General features: G+C 47.9%; 1 protein-coding gene across 7 annotated transcripts in view; it reads right to left on the reverse strand.

Moving 5' to 3' along the window:
* TNRC6C (trinucleotide repeat containing adaptor 6C) overlaps window positions 1–16480 on the reverse strand; it is a 90847-nt gene that overhangs the window by 51963 nt on the left and 22404 nt on the right. For all 7 annotated transcript variants that reach the window (XM_047758570.1, XM_047758572.1, XM_047758571.1 and 4 more), the window contains exon 3: window positions 12199–12525. The gene's annotated coding sequence lies outside the window, so the exon portion shown is untranslated. The remainder of the gene's footprint in view (window positions 1–12198; window positions 12526–16480) is intronic.

Genomic DNA, 16480 nt, shown 5'->3' on the forward strand with positions numbered 1-16480 from the left:
AAAGCTGCTTATCGATACTCAAAAGCAGCCTGCTGTTAACACGAGACGACATTACTTAATTTTCAGGTCGATTTGGAAGGTAATGGTAAAATTAAGCTTAAGTTGCCATGCTGAGTAGCAACCATCTTAACTGCAAAAACCCTGGGCTATTATTCAGCCCAAGTAGTAGAAAAAGAACTGATGGCTCAAAATCTCTTTTACTTAGAAAAATATTACACTACAAATCTATAACTGAAATACAGGTATTTAGTTTCCATCAAAGATAAGTCATGGAACCACAGACGCCAATTTGGAGTAGAGGCATTTTACTAAAACAAAGCCAACCACTGAGCTGTGCCGTGGGCAGGGACCCCGGACGCCGCAGCTCCAGGCAACCCGGTGACCACCCTTGGTGAGGCTGTAGTTGCTGAGCCAAGGGGCTGGCCCACCATCACCAGACACAGCACTGCTTCGTTCTCCCTCCTTCTCTCTTTGAGCTGTTCTTTGTCCCCTTACTTCTTGATCCTTCAGCAACAAAAAAAGGACCACGAGTTCCCGTCGTGGCTCAGTGGTTAACGAATCCAACTAGGAACCATGAAGCTATAGGTTCGATCCCTGGCCTTGCTCAGTGGGTTAAGGATCCGGCGTTGCCATGAGCCGTGGTGTAGGTTGCAGACGTGGCTCGGATTCCGCATTGCTGTGGCTCTGGCGTAGGCCAGTGGCTACAACTCCAATTCGACCCCTAGCCTGGGAGCCTCCATATGCTGCGGGATCAGCTCTAGAAAAGGCAAAAAGACAAAAAAACAAAAAAAAAAGGACCCAGTCTTCAAAAATTAACTTTACTGAAAATTCAGTGGAGGTACCTGGAGACAAAAAGTACATGGAAAATACAGAAAAATCAAACAGAAGTCGCGCTTGTGTTTCTTCTACCATTTAAAAGCTCCCTTTACAAGGGCAGATTCACGTCTTCCTCTGAGAATTATGAATGTAAACCACAAACAAACAAAAACCCTGGGGACTACACGTCATTCTGAGCTATTATATTACTATAAGGAGCAACCTTAGAGAAATGCAAATCAAAACCACTATGACAACCCACCAGATGGCCATCATCAAAAAATCTAAAACAATTAGTGCTGGAGAGGGTATGGAGAAAAGGGAACCCTATTATACTGTTGGTGGGAAGGTAAATTGGTGCAACCACTGTGGAAAACAGTATGGAGAGTCCTCAGAAAACTAAAAATAGAATTACCATTTGATCCAGCAATCCCACTCCTGGGGATCTATCCAGAGAAAACCATGACTCGAAAAGATACATGTACTTCACTGTTCACTGCAGCACTATTTTCAATAGCCAAGACATGGATACAACCTGAGTGCCCATGGACAGAGGAGTGGATAAAGAAGATGTGGTTCATATACACAATGGAATATTACTGAGCCATTAAAAGGAAAGAAATAAAGGCATTTGCAACAACATGGATGGACCTAGAAATTATCATGCTAAGTGAAGTCAGTTAGACAACGAGACAACAACATCAAATGCTATCACTTACATGTGGAATCTATAAAAAGGACACAACGAACTTCTTTTTAGGGAACTCCTAAAAATGTCTATTTAAATATCTTTTTAGTTGTAAGGAAAAAAATGAAAGAGACAAATATTATGATACCTTTCATTGGGATTAAACTTCAGGAACTCTAAAGTAATATAAACATTTTTCTAAGAGTATTTTTGGAGGTGCTAATAGGACCAGAATGAACATTAAATATGTAGAAACCAACAAGTTAAGGATAGAATTAGGGAGTTTCAGTCATGGCACAGTGGAAACAAATCTGACTAGGAACCATGAGGTTGCAGGTTTGATCCCTGGTCTCTCTCAGTGGGTTAAGGGTCCGGTGTTGCCGTGAGCTGGGGTGTAGGTTGCAGACGCAGCTCAAATCTGGAGGTGCTGTGGCTGTGGTGTAGGCCGGTAGCTACAGCTCCGATTCGACCCCTAGCCTGGGAACCTCCATATGCCATGAGTGCGGCCCTAAAAGGACACACAGACCCCCCCCCCCAAAAAAAAGATAAAATTAAAGGTAAAAATAAAGGTTAAGGTAAAAATTACTCTGTGCTGTGCTTCTGCATTTGATTTGGGGGCCTTACTTCCCTGTTCTGATACATTCTCGGGGCCCCAGAGCTTCTTTACAAACTTCCTCTTCCGACAGTTTGGGGCCCCGTGCTGGACACTGGACACTGTCCAGCTGGGACTCTGGTCACAATGTCCTCAGGTGAAAGTTCCCCGAGACGCTCACATTCTGCTGAACATTCGAGGTCCACAGTCCTACTGAGGCGTTACACACACTACACAGGTGAACACCACCTGTCTCCCCTCTGAGAATGCTCGGCCCCAAGAGGCAAGATGCACAAAGCACCACTCCTTGCTTTACTTTTTCTATTTTTTTTTTCTTTTTTTGTCTTTTCACCTTTTTCTAGGGCCGCTTCTGCGGCATATGGAGGTTCCCAGGCTAGGGGTCAAATCGGAGCTGTAGTTACCGGCCTCCGCCAGAACCACAGCAACGAGGGATCTGAGCTGCATCTGTAACCTACACCACAGCTCACGGCAACGTTGGATCCTTAACCCACTGAGCAAGGCCAGGGATCGAACCCGAAACCTCATGGTTCCTAGTCGGATTCGTTAACCACTGCGCCACAATGGAAACTCCACTTTTCTATTTCTTCTTTCGGGGTGGCACCTGTGGCAACTGGAAGTTCCTGCAGGAGTCTTCCCTGTGGGAAGGGGGTCCAGGGGTCAAAGCGGAGCTGCAGCTGCCAGCCTATACCACCGCCGCTGCCACCACCACTGCCACACTGGATCCGAGCAGCATCTGTGACCTACGATGCAGCTTGCAGAAACACTGGATGCCTGACCCCCTGATTGAGGCCAGGAATCAAACCTGCATCCTCTTGGATACTACATGGGATTTTCTTTTCTTTTCTTTTTTTTTAAATTTTTAAACAATTTTTATTTTTTTCCATTATAGTTGGTTTACAGTATTCTGTCAAGTTCTACTGTACAGCAAAGTGACCCAGCCACACATATATATACATTCTTTTTCTCACATTTTCCTCCATCGTGCTCCATCACGTGACTAGATATAGTTCCCTATGCTACACAGCAGGATCTGGTTGCTTCTCCACTCCAAATGCAAGAGTTTGCATCTGTTAACACCAGCCTCCCGTCCATCCCACTCCCTCCCCCTTGGCAGCCACAAGTCTGTTCTCCAAGTCCATGAGTTTCTTCTCTGTGGAAAGGTTCATTTTTGCTGTATGTTAGATTCCAGATATACGTGATATCATATGGTATTTTCTTTCTCTTTTGGACTGATTTCACTTAGTATGAGAGTCTCTAGTTCCATCCATGTTGCTGTAAATGGCATTATTTTGTTCTTTTTTATGGCTGAGTAGTATTTCATTGTGTATATATACCATATCTTCTTAATCCATTCATCTGCATGGACATTTAGGTTGTTTCCATGTCTTGGTTATTATGAACAGTGTTGCAATGAACATAGGTGTGCGTGTGTCTTTTTCAAGGAAAGTTTTGTCTGGATATAGCCTGAGAGTGGGATTGCTGGATCATATGATAGTTCTATATTTAGTTGTCTGAGGTACCTCCATACTGTTTTCCATATTGGTTGTACCAATTTACATTCCCACCAACAGTGTAAAAGGGCTCCCCCTTTCTCCACACCCTCTCCAGCATTGGTTATTTGTGGACTTGTTAATGATGGCCATTCTGACAGGTGTGAGGTGGTACCTCATAGTGTTTTGGATTTGCACTGCTCTAATAATTAGTGATGTTGAGCATTTTTTCACGTGCTTGTTGGCCATCCATATATCTTCTTTGGAGAAATGTCTATTCAGGTCTTTTGTCCATTTTTCAGTTGGGCTGTTGGGTTTTTTGCTGTTGAGTTGTATAAATTATTTTAGAGATTAAGCCCTTGTCAGTTGCATCATTTGAAACTATGAACTCCCAGAGTATAGTTGATTTACAATGTTGTATTAGTTTCCGGTGTAGAGCAAAGCAAATCAATCCATCATACATATAAATATATCCATCCTTTTTTCCCCATAATAGTTATTACAAACTATTGAGTAGATTTTCCTGTGCTATACAGTAGGTTCTCGTTAATCATCTATTTTTTGAAGGAAGTATAGTTGATTTACAGTGTTGTGCCAATTTCTGCTGTATAGCAAAGTGACCCAGTCACACTTATTACATACATTCTTTTTCTGGTACCATCTTCCATTATGTTCTATTTCAAAAGATTGGATATAGTTCCTTGTGCTACGCAGTAGGATCTCACTGCTCATCCATTCTAAAAGTAATAGTTTGCAGCTACTAACCTGAGCTCCCCATCCCTCCTACTTCCTCCCCCTCGGCAACTCCAACTCTGCTCCCTATGTCGGTGAGCCTGTTTCTCTTGTGTGGATAGGTTCATTTGTGCCATATGCCCTATGTACTTTAACATTAAAACACATTTAAAAGCTGGAAAGCACTTGAAAACAAGGAGGCAGAAAGTTACGACTTTAAGAGTTCCTCTGTGACTCAGCGGTTTAAGGATCCAGTGCTGTCAGCCCTGCGCCTTGCGCTGCAGGTTTGATCCCTGGCCCGGGAACTTCCATATACCACAGGAGTGCCCCCCCCCCAAAGGTTACATCTTTAATACGCCATACTTATGGACAAGGTGATTTCAAATACCATTCACCACTGTTTCCTTGGTGCAGTGGTAAGAACCAAACAAACACAGAGAACCTATGTCCCGAGCGCATAAAGGAGTTAACTTAGGAAAAATTAGGCTTTACCTGCTCACCACCCTTTCACCACGTAGACTGTAGTCTCTGAGGAGCAGTTTGATTAGTTCTGTTCTGGGGAACCCCCCGAGTCTCTGCTCTCCTGCCGCCTGTGTCCCTTCATGACCTTCAGTGCCACCACGTCACATCCCCGGCATCATCGCCTCCTCCTCCTCCACCACCACCCCCGTCATCACGTCCTAACCACCTTCTTCACCACCACTGCCCATGGCACCACCCTTCCACCACCACCAGCACCACCACATACTCTGACGTTGGAATTAATCTCCAAAGGAAAAGGTTTTTGACGTTTTTAAGACTATTAGTCTCTTTCTGTTTAAAACACACCATTCTTGGGAGTTGCCGTCATGGCACAGCGGAAGCGAATCCAACTGGGAACCATGAGGTTGCGGGTTCCATCCCTGGCCTCGCTCAGTGGGTTAAGGATCCAGCGTTGCCGTGAGCTGTGGTGTGGGTCGCAGATGCGGCTCGGATCCCACGTGGCTGTGGCTCTGGCGTAGGCTGGTGGCTACAGCTCCGATTAGACCTCTAGCCTGAGAACCTCCACATGCTGTGGGAGCGGCCCTAGAAAATGCAAAAAGACAGAAAACAAAACAAAACAAAACAAACACCACTTTTCTTAGAATTTATGACTTCAAAAATATTTGAACAATATGGTTTTCATAAGCCAAAATCTCTTGTCTATGTTATCAATTCAAGAACTGTAGCCTGAAGGACTATGTGAAAGAGATTTGTAAAATGACTGACTTCTGGAAAGGTATTTGGAATAAAGGAAAGCTCTGAAGTAAACCAGGACTGGATTCTCTTATAGGTTATTCTGGACTCTCCAGAATAGTCCAGGAGCTTTAAAAAGGCTAATATCCAGAGGTCCCGTCGTGGCTCAGTGGTAATGAATCTGACTAGCATCCATGAGGATGCAGGTTCGATCCCTGGCCTCGCTCAGTGGGTTAAGGATCCGGTGTTGTCGTGAGCTGTGGTGTAGGTCAAAGATGTGGCTTGGATCTGGCATTGCTGTGGCTGTAGCTGTGGCCAGCAGCTACAGCTCTGATTCAACCCCGAGCCTGAGAACCTTCATAAGCTGCAAGTGTGGCCCTAAAAAGACCAAAAAAAAAAAAAAAAGGCCAAAATCCATGCATCTGATATGCAGCAAGTTTGAGAGTTTATAAATAGGAACCTTCATATCCCTAAGACATCACTTATTTCACAGCATTTTGAAGTTCCAAGTATTTCCACACACTTAAATTAACTGAACCTTACAGATTATATCTGTTTTACAGACGGCCAAATAGAGGCTGAGAGGCCACACCTGGAAAAGGTGTGTAACCAATAAGCAGTAGGGCCTGAACGGAAGCCAGTACCTCCAGAATGAAATGCTAGTGCTTCTTCCACTACCACCTTCTATTTCCAAAATACTTCCACTAAAAAGCCTTAACAAGAGAAAAGTAATGAAGTTTCTGTATAATGTTAAGTTCTCTTTTTTCTATTGTTCAAATGGTTCACACATTCTTTTTTTTTTTTTTTTTTTTTTCCTTTTGCTGCACCTGTGGCATATGGAAGTTCCCAGGCTAGAGGTCAAATTGGAGCTACGGCTGCCTGCCTACAGCACAGCCACAGCAACGCAGGATCCGAGCTGAGTCTGCGACCTACACCACAGCTCATGGCAACACTGGATCCTTAACCCACTGAGTGAGGCCAGGAATCAAACCTGCAACCTCATGGGTCCTAGTCAGATTCATTTCTGCTGCCACACGACAGCAACTCCTGGTTCACACATTCTAATAACAGGTGTCTTTGTAAAAATCTAAGTAACATAAATTGTCTTAAGTGATTATACTAAAAATTATAAAACAGCATGGTTTAAAAGAGAAAAGCTTTCTTGTTTTTAACTTCCAAAACATTACCATATAAAGATACACTTTTCAAGAAAAAGTATTTAACAAAGAGCTTCCAAAAGCTACGGTAAGCAAAATTTTAATTAGGTATCAAATGAATCAGATAGAGAGGTGCTGACAAGATCTCCTGAGGCCTGTGGGTGCTTAATTAGCGCTAAGGCCGACACGCAGCCCGCGACCGCTCCTCCCCGTCTGTTGCACAACAACCTACCTATGCATTACAGAAATAATCCCCAGTGCGCTCCATCGGCAGAAACACGCGGACTAATGCTAACTGAGGACACGCATACCCTGCCGCTGGCTTTCAAGGGCAGGATGAGCGGAGCCGCAGTTTTCCGCTCGGAGAGCCTAAGACGCCTCCTCTCCACGGCCCTGACTGTGCGGGAAAATCTTCTGCAGAAAGTACTGTGAATTCAGAATTCCATCACTGGGCCGACTCCGAGACATCTCATCTGTCAACCTCCATAAATGCTTATTAAATGCAGAGGGGAGCGAAAGCTTTCTGAGAATAACGAAAGTGTCCAAAAAACTAAGCTTATTGCCGATTTTCTCCAAAGTGACAGGAAAAAAATGACTGCTTCCTCCGGGTTAAGAACCTAGTGCAACAAGGACAGAAGGGGGCAAAGCAAACAGCTCCACCCCGAGGGCCAGGGCTGGCCCAAAAGGTGGGGGCGGGCAGCCCAGGGGTCGCCGGCGGGGCCGGGCTGCCGGGCGCCCCACTGCCCGCGCGGTCTGGGCGGTTCCTTCCGAGCCCCGGCCCCCGGCCCCCGGCCCGGGAGAAGCTGCGCCGTCGGTGGTCTGTGCCGGGCTAGCCTTGTTCCCTCGCCTCGCTGCGGCAGAAGCACCTGCAGGGAGGGCCGCTACCTTGCGCGCGGGCCGCCCGGGCGCCTGTTTCGGGCGGCGGCGGGGCCAGGACGTCCCTGCAGGCGCGGCGAGGCAGGAGGTGGCGGCGCCCTTCCCACGCCCTGAGCGAGCCCATCATCTCCTTCCACACGGGGAGGCCTCCGCGGCGAAGATTGGAAAGCTCTGGTTATCTAATTGCAGCTGACGCTAAACGGATCTTCCTCCCTCTTTAAATTCTTTCCAGTGTCACAGACATTTTCACTCCAGGACCCAATTAAAGCAGCACCAGAGCCACTTGTCTTTTTTGAAAGTCAGCCAGAAGAGCGACGGTGTGTTGCCTATTGGCTGAATTTGGGTGAACGCACATAAACCACTTCCCTTTCCCGCGCCTTTGTTTTCCCTTCTTTCCTCTTTCCCACTCTTCCTAAATACCCCCTAAGCGGCTGGCATACCAACACCAGCTATCATTTTCCAAATCAGTTCCATATGCAAATGGCACGTGTCCAACTTCTTAATTACTTTCCTGCTTCTATCGACAAAAGATCTACGGAGCAAACACTACCGCATACTAAAGCTTCTGTTTATGAATGTACAAAGCAGCCACCGAAACAATACATTTGTTCTTCCTTTAGCACATTGAGAAAGAATTTTTTTTTAAAGATAATAAAAGCTCTCGGTGTTTCAAGCTGGAGTTATGCTGCAGACTGGCAAAAACATAGTCTGAACAGAAAGTAAGGACATTTTTCGGAGCCCTAATAGGATGAATCACTACATTTACATACTGCTAACACTTATCTCACCAGTTAAAATTCTTTGCCAATTGGCTTAATGAGCTCCCCTCCAAATCAGTACATGAACTTCAACATCTATTTTCCCCTGTACTATTTTATTAGAAAGGCAATTCCCCCCGCCCCAGGTCAAACTGTTGTTACTTAGAGAACTTGGAACCGGGGCTGGGCTGAACCCAGCCTCCTCAGGGAGCCCTTCCACCCACGGTGCCTCCCGATTGTCTCTTTGGAGGCTGCCAGTGATGGAAGAGGGACCAAGTTCTCCCACAGGGCTGGGGCCTGCCTCACCTGGCAGGACTTTTGCCTGGCTGGTCCTGCCCGGACCCTCCGGAGCTGCCCAGGCCAGTCCACGTGGCTCGGGTCATGCCTATCTGTGAACCGTGTTCCCACATGAGGGATGTCACCCCCAGGAGATGATCTCAGGTGGAGTCAGAGCATCAACGATTAATGGGAACAGTTGCCTTGATGCTAGAAAACTTCCTTATTTTGAACTGGACACCCGATATAAAGAATCTGCTTTTGGAGTTCCCGTCGTGGCGCAGTGGTTAACGAATCCAACTAGGAACCATGAGGTTGCGGGTTCAGTCCCTGCCCTTGCTCAGTGGGTTAACAATCCGGCGTTGCCGTGAGCTGTGGTGTAGGTTGCAGACGCGGCTCGGATCCCGCGTTGCTGTGGCTCTGGCGTAGGCCGGTGGCTACAGCTCCGATTCAACCCCTAGCCTGGGAACCTCCATATGCCGCAGGAGCGGCCCAAGAAATAGCAACAACAACAACAACAATAACAACAACAAAAAGACAAAAAAAAAAAAGGATCTGCTTTTGCTTAAACTCACTGGATTTCCCTTCCGCATCAGCATTATTGAACCCTAAAGGCCGAGGGGACTGGGTTTCGCATGCTACTATCGGAAGCCTCAGTTCCCTAGAACACACCATCAGTGTTGACTTAACTACTATTATAAGACCAGTGGTGCCTCTCCAATGACACCCTGCCTGGGCTCACAAGGAGATGGCAGGAAGCCAACATGACAGGGTCCGACAGAACCTGAAATTGCTTTGTTTCATTTTTCTCTTTAGGGCTGTACCTACAGCATATGGAAGTTCCTGGGCTAGGGTTCGAATCAGAGCTGCAGCTGCAGACCTGCAGCAGCAATGATCTGAACCACAGCTGTGACCTACACCACAGCTTGTGGCAACCTCAGATCCTTAACCCACTGAGCGAGGTCAAGGATTGAATCTGCATCCTCACTGACACTGTCAGGTTCTTAACCCACTGAGCCACAATGGGAACTCCTCGAACCTAAAATTTGGTAGGAAAGGGGGGGAGGTTTAAATTGCTGCTCTCTGGTGATGTGAGACCTAGCGAAAGCTCAACTGGTCAAACAAGGTCCTTCTTTGTCACCAAGCATCGTGTTGGTTACTGGAAGGTCAGTAATGTCATGGACACTTTTAATGGCTCCAGAGGCAAGAGTCAACTCAGGTTTGTTCCTACTGCCTCTTAAGTTCACGCCATGGGACAAAGAATAACCTCTGAGCATTAGGCTGGCCATCAGTATATTAGCACAAGCTGATACACTTGGGGAAAACCCAGAAAATTAATGTGCTGGGCTGAAATAACTCCCAATTTTACTTTTCTTATCACTAGAAATAGCCTGCTGTTAAATTCCTAAGGACTAGTCACAACCTGCCCCCTGTTTGAGTAATTCAATCTTAGTTCTACAGACCCAACATTCATCCTTTTATTTATTTATTAATTTTTTTTTTTAAGGGCCACACTCGTGGCATATGGAGGTTCCCAGGCTGGGGGTGGATCAGTGCTGCAGCTGCTGGCCTACATCAGAGCCCCTAGCAATGCCGGATCCTTAACACACTGAGCCAGGCCAGGGATCGAACCTCAGCTGATTCGTTTCTGCTGAGCCACAATGGGAACTCCTTCGATGTGTATATTTTCAAAGTACAATGAACTAGGAATAACTGTCTGGAGGAGGATATTCTATTTATAGAGACAAATATTTTATTAAAGAATATTACTTTCATACAAGTTTTACTGAATCAACTCTTTGCTTACTTTCTACTTCCTAGGACGATACTAGTAATATCTCGCGCCAGTAGCATTTAATGAGAACACTGACGCCAGACTGCCAACTAGTCTCACAGTCATGAGATACACCTAGAAGATGACAGGCCTGTCACGCTTCCTCTTCAGCATTTCACAATAAGCGCCTTGAGTCCATAAGCAAACTATACAGGTGTGACTATCGTCTGTGCTGAGACCGGCTGGAGGGCCCTATCTCAGTGAGGAAAGTAACGGTATGTTTGACTCCAAACCGGCTACAGTCAGGTAGAGGGGCTAATTCAACAACTATATTTGATCATTTTTCTTCCCAGTTTTTGGTGACAACCACTGACCTACATCCCCTCCACCAGGAATTTAGCAGATGAACGTCAAGCCTATGTGAAGAGACATGGCAACACTGTATAAATGTATTTATCCTGAATAAAACCACAAAGTCATGATTTTGAGAAATTCTGCTATAAACTCTTCTATGTCATGCTGGAATTACTCTCCATATTAAAAGGCAGCACATGGAGGAAAACAAACATTAATAAGAACTGTAAATTCATATTAATTCCAGCCGAATTCAAGAAGTTTCTTTGCTTCTCTAATTACAGACCTGAATTTGCTGGAACCAGTGCCAACTGTGAGTTGAATTACTTGAAACAGAAAGGTTTAAGAAAATAACAGAGAATCATGGCAGGTGAACACATGTACTTTTGCTCTCTTTCAAAACTATCCCTAAAACGCCAGTAAGGAAATTTTTAAAAGTATAAATCCATGAGGTCAGAGTTCCCATCATGGCTCAGTGGTTAATGAATCCGACTAGGAACCGTGAGGTTGCGGGTTCGATCCCTGGCCTTGCTCAGTGGGTTAAGGACCTGGCGTTGCCATGAGCTGTGGTGTAGGTTGCAGATGCCAGCTCAGATTTGTTGTGGCTGTGGCGTAGGCTGGCAGCTACAGCTCCGATTAGACCCCTAGCCTGGGAACCTCCATGTGCCGCGGATGTGGCCCTGGAAAAGACCAAAAAAAAAAAAAATCCATGAGGTCAATGGGAGCTCCCTGGTGGAGTAGTGGTTAAGACTTGGCACTTTTACCGCCACAGCCCGAGTTCAAATCCTAGTCTGGGAACTGAGATCCCACATCATGTATGAGGTTAAGAAAATGGGAACAGGAGAGAAAGGAGATGAGAGATGCTGACATCCTGGAAGCTAGAAACAAGCTTCTCCCGGGAGCCCAGGGAAAGCTAGCACTGAACAGTAGGCAAGGACACTGAGCAGAAGCAGGGGCCAAACTCGAGTGCAGGGAGGTGCAGGCAGGGCTGCCTGAGAACGTGTGGGAACGCTACACTTAGAAACACCCACTCCCCATAAAACGCTATCACCTCCCTGCTTGGAAAGTATGTGTGCAGTCCTGAGAGATCCTAGGGACCGGAGAGAAAAGGGTTTGTTGAGAAGTTTTCACGACAGGGCTTGAAAGCATCTGCTTTGACAGATGAGTACGTCCTGGCGCTCACCCTCAGTCTCTGGTGAGCAGCAAACTTAACTGAAGTAGCTAATGCCATCTGAAAATATATGAGAAATAATATAAGCAGGGGGGGACAGAATTAAACTTCAAAATTCAATTGAAATGCATCAATCTCTCATCTAGCTAGCTGGCCAGCTTTACCACATATACAGTAAACGTGGACCGTAACATGTCCATGCGGACCGCTGGGCAGCACAGTTGAAAACAGCACAGCGGTTCTCAGCTGGAGAGAACGCCCAGTTCTTTGAGGTTTACCTGCTTGGGGCTTGCTGGGGTGCTGCTGTGCTCCGGCTCCAGGCAGCGGGGGAGGGCTCAGCCCCGCAGACCCTGCACCCTGGGTGGGGCTCCCGCTGGTCAGAGCCCCGGTGGGCAGTGGCTGACCTCTCTTTAACAGCTGCTTCTGTTCTTGCTGGCGGAAGCGGGGAGGCACCTCGCGAGGCAGGTAACGGGATGCAGCTGGCTGCTGGCCGCCGGCGGACGCACGTTTGCCATTGCTGCTGCTGGAGAGAGTGCTGGTGGAAGTACTGGAACTGGTCCCGGCAGGTTGGGGCTGGCCTGGACAGGTCTTAGTAGGTTCTGGCACTAGGAGAACACAAGGAAAAAACCCCAACACATTAGTCACACTTCCTTCAACGCAACCCAACCCAGAGAGAACACCAAGGGGAAAAGAAATGACAACGTGGCGCTCTGCCTGGGGCTCAAGATGCTCTAACGCCAGAGCTGCAGGTGTGAGACCCAGTTTCCCACAGAGCACCGTGGTCCTGAGCTGCAGCTCCTGGCCAGTTTCCTCATCTGTGAGACAAGTGAGCAGGCTGGGTCGGAGCAGCCATTCTCAGGCTTGAGCTGGAGGCGGATTAAAGCCTCCTGCAGGGGAGAGAAGGGAAGTTGGGGAACCTGCACTTCTGATAAGCGCCCAGGCTCACACTCTGAGAACCCCTGCTCACAGCCAGTGCTTCTCAAAATTAAGGGACCATCAGATGTCCACGAATTTATACATGTTTTTTTTTTTTAATTCTGAAGACAACCTAACACAGAGGTACCTTCTGGGTTATCTGAATAACGAAGGCATTTGTGGCTATGGTATCTACAGCTCTCTATACTCCTTACAGATTCACTGGAAAAGAACGCAGGGGGCTAATTTGCAAACGATGCATGTGCATTAAGTCCAAGCCGCAATGCTACCAGGGTCTGCTGATAAACAAAGGTTTCACAGCAATGTAAACAGAAAAGGAGCAGCAGCAGAGCTGACTGACAGCCTGAGGGGCTGTGCTCATGAGCATGCCAAATGCAAAAGCTGATGAGCAGTGACCCTGAGTGAGGAAGGGGGCACAGGATGCCAAGTGCCAGAGTCTGAGCCCCAAGGTCATTTCCATCTTGAACCTGAAACACTCATATCCAAGACACTACGTTCATCTTGTTATTTGAAAAAAAATTTTTTTCTATTTAATTTATAAATGTCTTTCATTTTAGAGCAAAAGCTAAGTGCAAAATGAGTTTATACCTAGTTCTCTGATATCTTATTTGTGTAAATAAGATAAAAATGTTTCCAGCGGACACCGGGGGGACATAAGATGCTACTGATTGCCTTTTACTGCTCTTCAATCGCCCAAAATGGGTTCTGCAGTCCAGCCCCGGGCCCTATCGTGCACAGCCAGGATCCACAAGGCATCCGCCCACATTTTTTCTGTCGCTCTGGCTGGCAAACCCTCAACTCTGGACGAAGCCACTGTCTACTCTCTCCGGCCCGGACCTGGATTGCTAAGGCTCTCTTGAGAAATCACAGTTGTGCCTAACCTCGATTTGCCGTCCCTGGTCTCGCGCCGCCCCCGTGCTCCCAGACCGCAGAGATTCCTGGGGCTGCCTGGCTCCACTCTCCAGCAGTGATGCCTTATCTCCCATCCCAGAAGATAAACTTGACTTTACTCTCCAAAGAAATAAAGGTTGGCGGGCGACAACTTGGTCAGAGCAGCAACACAGGCGGCTCCCTCCACAGCTCTGGATCTCGTCTCGGGGACTTTGCGGGTCCTGGGTCTTCAACCCATGGCATTCTCCAGGGCAGACATAAAGGCCCCAAGCCGGAGCGGGGGCCTTCCATTAATTCTTTGTTTTACAAATATTTATATTTTTTCTGCCAGGGCTTAGTAGCTGGGCATCGCTGAGCATACAAAAGAGGAGAACGCCAGCTACTGCACTTGTGCGCAGGGCGGAGGAGGGCACATTTCCAACAGGCAACCTGCCTAGGGACTGTGGTCACCTGCCTGCAAGCAGCTGCTGCTGGGCAGCCCGCACAGCGCCCCCTGCTCTCCTGGACCGGGCCTGCTTCCTCACCTGCCCCGTGCCCCTCCTCCAGCTCCTCTCGGCCGCCGCCACTGCCTCCTCCACGCTAAAGCCCTGGCTGCCCCCCGGCCTTCCTGCTCGCCCTCTCAGTGGTCTCTATCAGCGGTGCCCACTCTGGTCACTCCGGGCATCTCCGCCTTGGCCTCCGTGACCCTGCAAGCCCCGGCTGGGACCCCCTCTGGCCTCTCCGGCCACCTCCTGGCCCCTTGGCAGGCTGCTGCTTCGGCCTCTCTAAGGTCCCGCTGTAGACGCTCAGCCTGGGTCCTCTTGTCTACTCCTGGAGCTCCATGTGATCGGGCCTGGGGTCACGGCTGGCAGATACCCAAAACGGATGTCCTTCAGGCGCCTCAAAGTCGACGCACCCCCAGTACTCGTCAGCTCTCTCACCTCCCTCGTCTCCCTCCGTCTTCCCGCCGTTCTCCTGGCAGTCAGCTCCAAGTCAGACACCCGGGTTCCATCCTTGGTGACTCCCTTTGTCTCCCCAAACCTACCTCCAACCAGCCCCGAACTGTGACATTTCTAGCTCGCAAGTGTCCCCTAAGATCCCTCAAACTAACCCATCCATTGCCACTGCCTGTGCCTGACCAGGGCATATGGAGTTCCTGGGCGGGGATCAGATCTGAGCTGCAGTCACCACCTAAGCCGCAGCTGTGGCAACACCGGATCCTTCACCCACTGTGCTGCGCCGGGGATCAAACGTGCATCCCAGAGCTCTCAAGTCGCCGTCAATCCCACTGCACCACGGCAGCAACTCTGAAATGGACTGCTCTAATTCACCCCCCCGCTGCAGCCAGCGGATTCCTTCTGGGATGCAGACCTCCTCCCCGGCTTGGCGGCATCCAGTCCACTTGGGATGGAGTCCAAGGTGCCAGTGGTGATCTGCCCTAACCCCTGGTTCTCTACTTCACTGTGGATCTTCTTGCTGCTGGACCACTGCGCTCCCATCCTCCATCTCACCACCCCGTACCGTCACTCCTCAAACCCATTTCTGCATTTCAATGTTTCTGACACTGGGATGCACCTTATAACTCATGATGTATGTATCCATCTCACTGGCAATGTGTTTTCCTAAGGGGTGTGTGAAATAATGCCTAAAACAATTGATCATACCTCAGGTGGAAGAAAACACGGCAATCCTAGTCATTCTTTAAATACTTTTCTTTTGCTTTTTAGGACTGCACCCACAGCATATGGAAGCGCCAAGGCTAGGGGTTGAATGGGAGCTTTGGTTGCTGGTCTACACCACAGCCATAGCCACGTGGGATCTGAGCCGCATCTGCAACCTACACCACAGCTCAAAGCAACGCCAGATCCTTAACCCTCTGAGCAAGGCCAGGGATCGAACGCTCATCCTCTTGGATACTAGGAGGGTTCGTTATCACTGAGCCACCGCAGGGGCTCTTAAACATCAAATTAAATGTCACTTCCTCTCAGAACCGTCCCTGACTCTCCAAGGCCAGTTTGGGAGCTTCCCAAACATCCGGAGTAGCCTGTACTGACCCAGCATTCAGGGTGGAGTACTGCTGACACGAACATCCATTACATCTTTTTTTTTTTTTTTTAAAGAGAGCGATAAAACCTACTATAGGTTAATTTTTAAATGTGTAGGGGCCTATGTTTTTCCTGACATTGGCCTTTAGATGATTTAAAATAGGAGAAGTTCCTAAGTATTTACCTAATGAGTTGAAAACGTACATCCACACACAAAAGCCTCCCAAGGAATGTTGACAGAAGTTTTATTCATAATTGCCAAAAGCTAGAAGCAACCAAGAGACGTGCTTCTGCAGCTGAACAGATACACACTGTGGAACACCCAAACAATGGAGTATCAGCGATAGGAAGAAAGGTGCTATCCAGCCATGAAAAGAAATGGAGGGACTTTAAATGCACACTGTTGGGCAAAAGGAGCCAGTCCAGAAAGGCTACATGCTCTGTGGTCCCTACAGCATAACTTTCTGGAAAAGGCAGAATAACAGAGGCTGTAAGGCCCTCAGTGGTTGAGAGGGGCTGGGGAGGGGGGAGCGGGAGGGGTAGCGAGCCCGTGAGACAACAGTGGACACACACCGTGACAACGAGACACGGCATGGGTAAGGCTGAGATGCCGCACCAGTGGGTACACAAAGTTAGGCATCTGTCAAAACCCATCAAACTGTACAACACAAAGGGAACTGGTACGTAAACGATAGCCTTTAGTTAGTAA

This window comes from Phacochoerus africanus, chromosome 14 (assembly GCF_016906955.1).
Source record: "Phacochoerus africanus isolate WHEZ1 chromosome 14, ROS_Pafr_v1, whole genome shotgun sequence".
In the NCBI taxonomy this organism is placed as follows: Eukaryota; Metazoa; Chordata; class Mammalia; order Artiodactyla; family Suidae; genus Phacochoerus; species Phacochoerus africanus.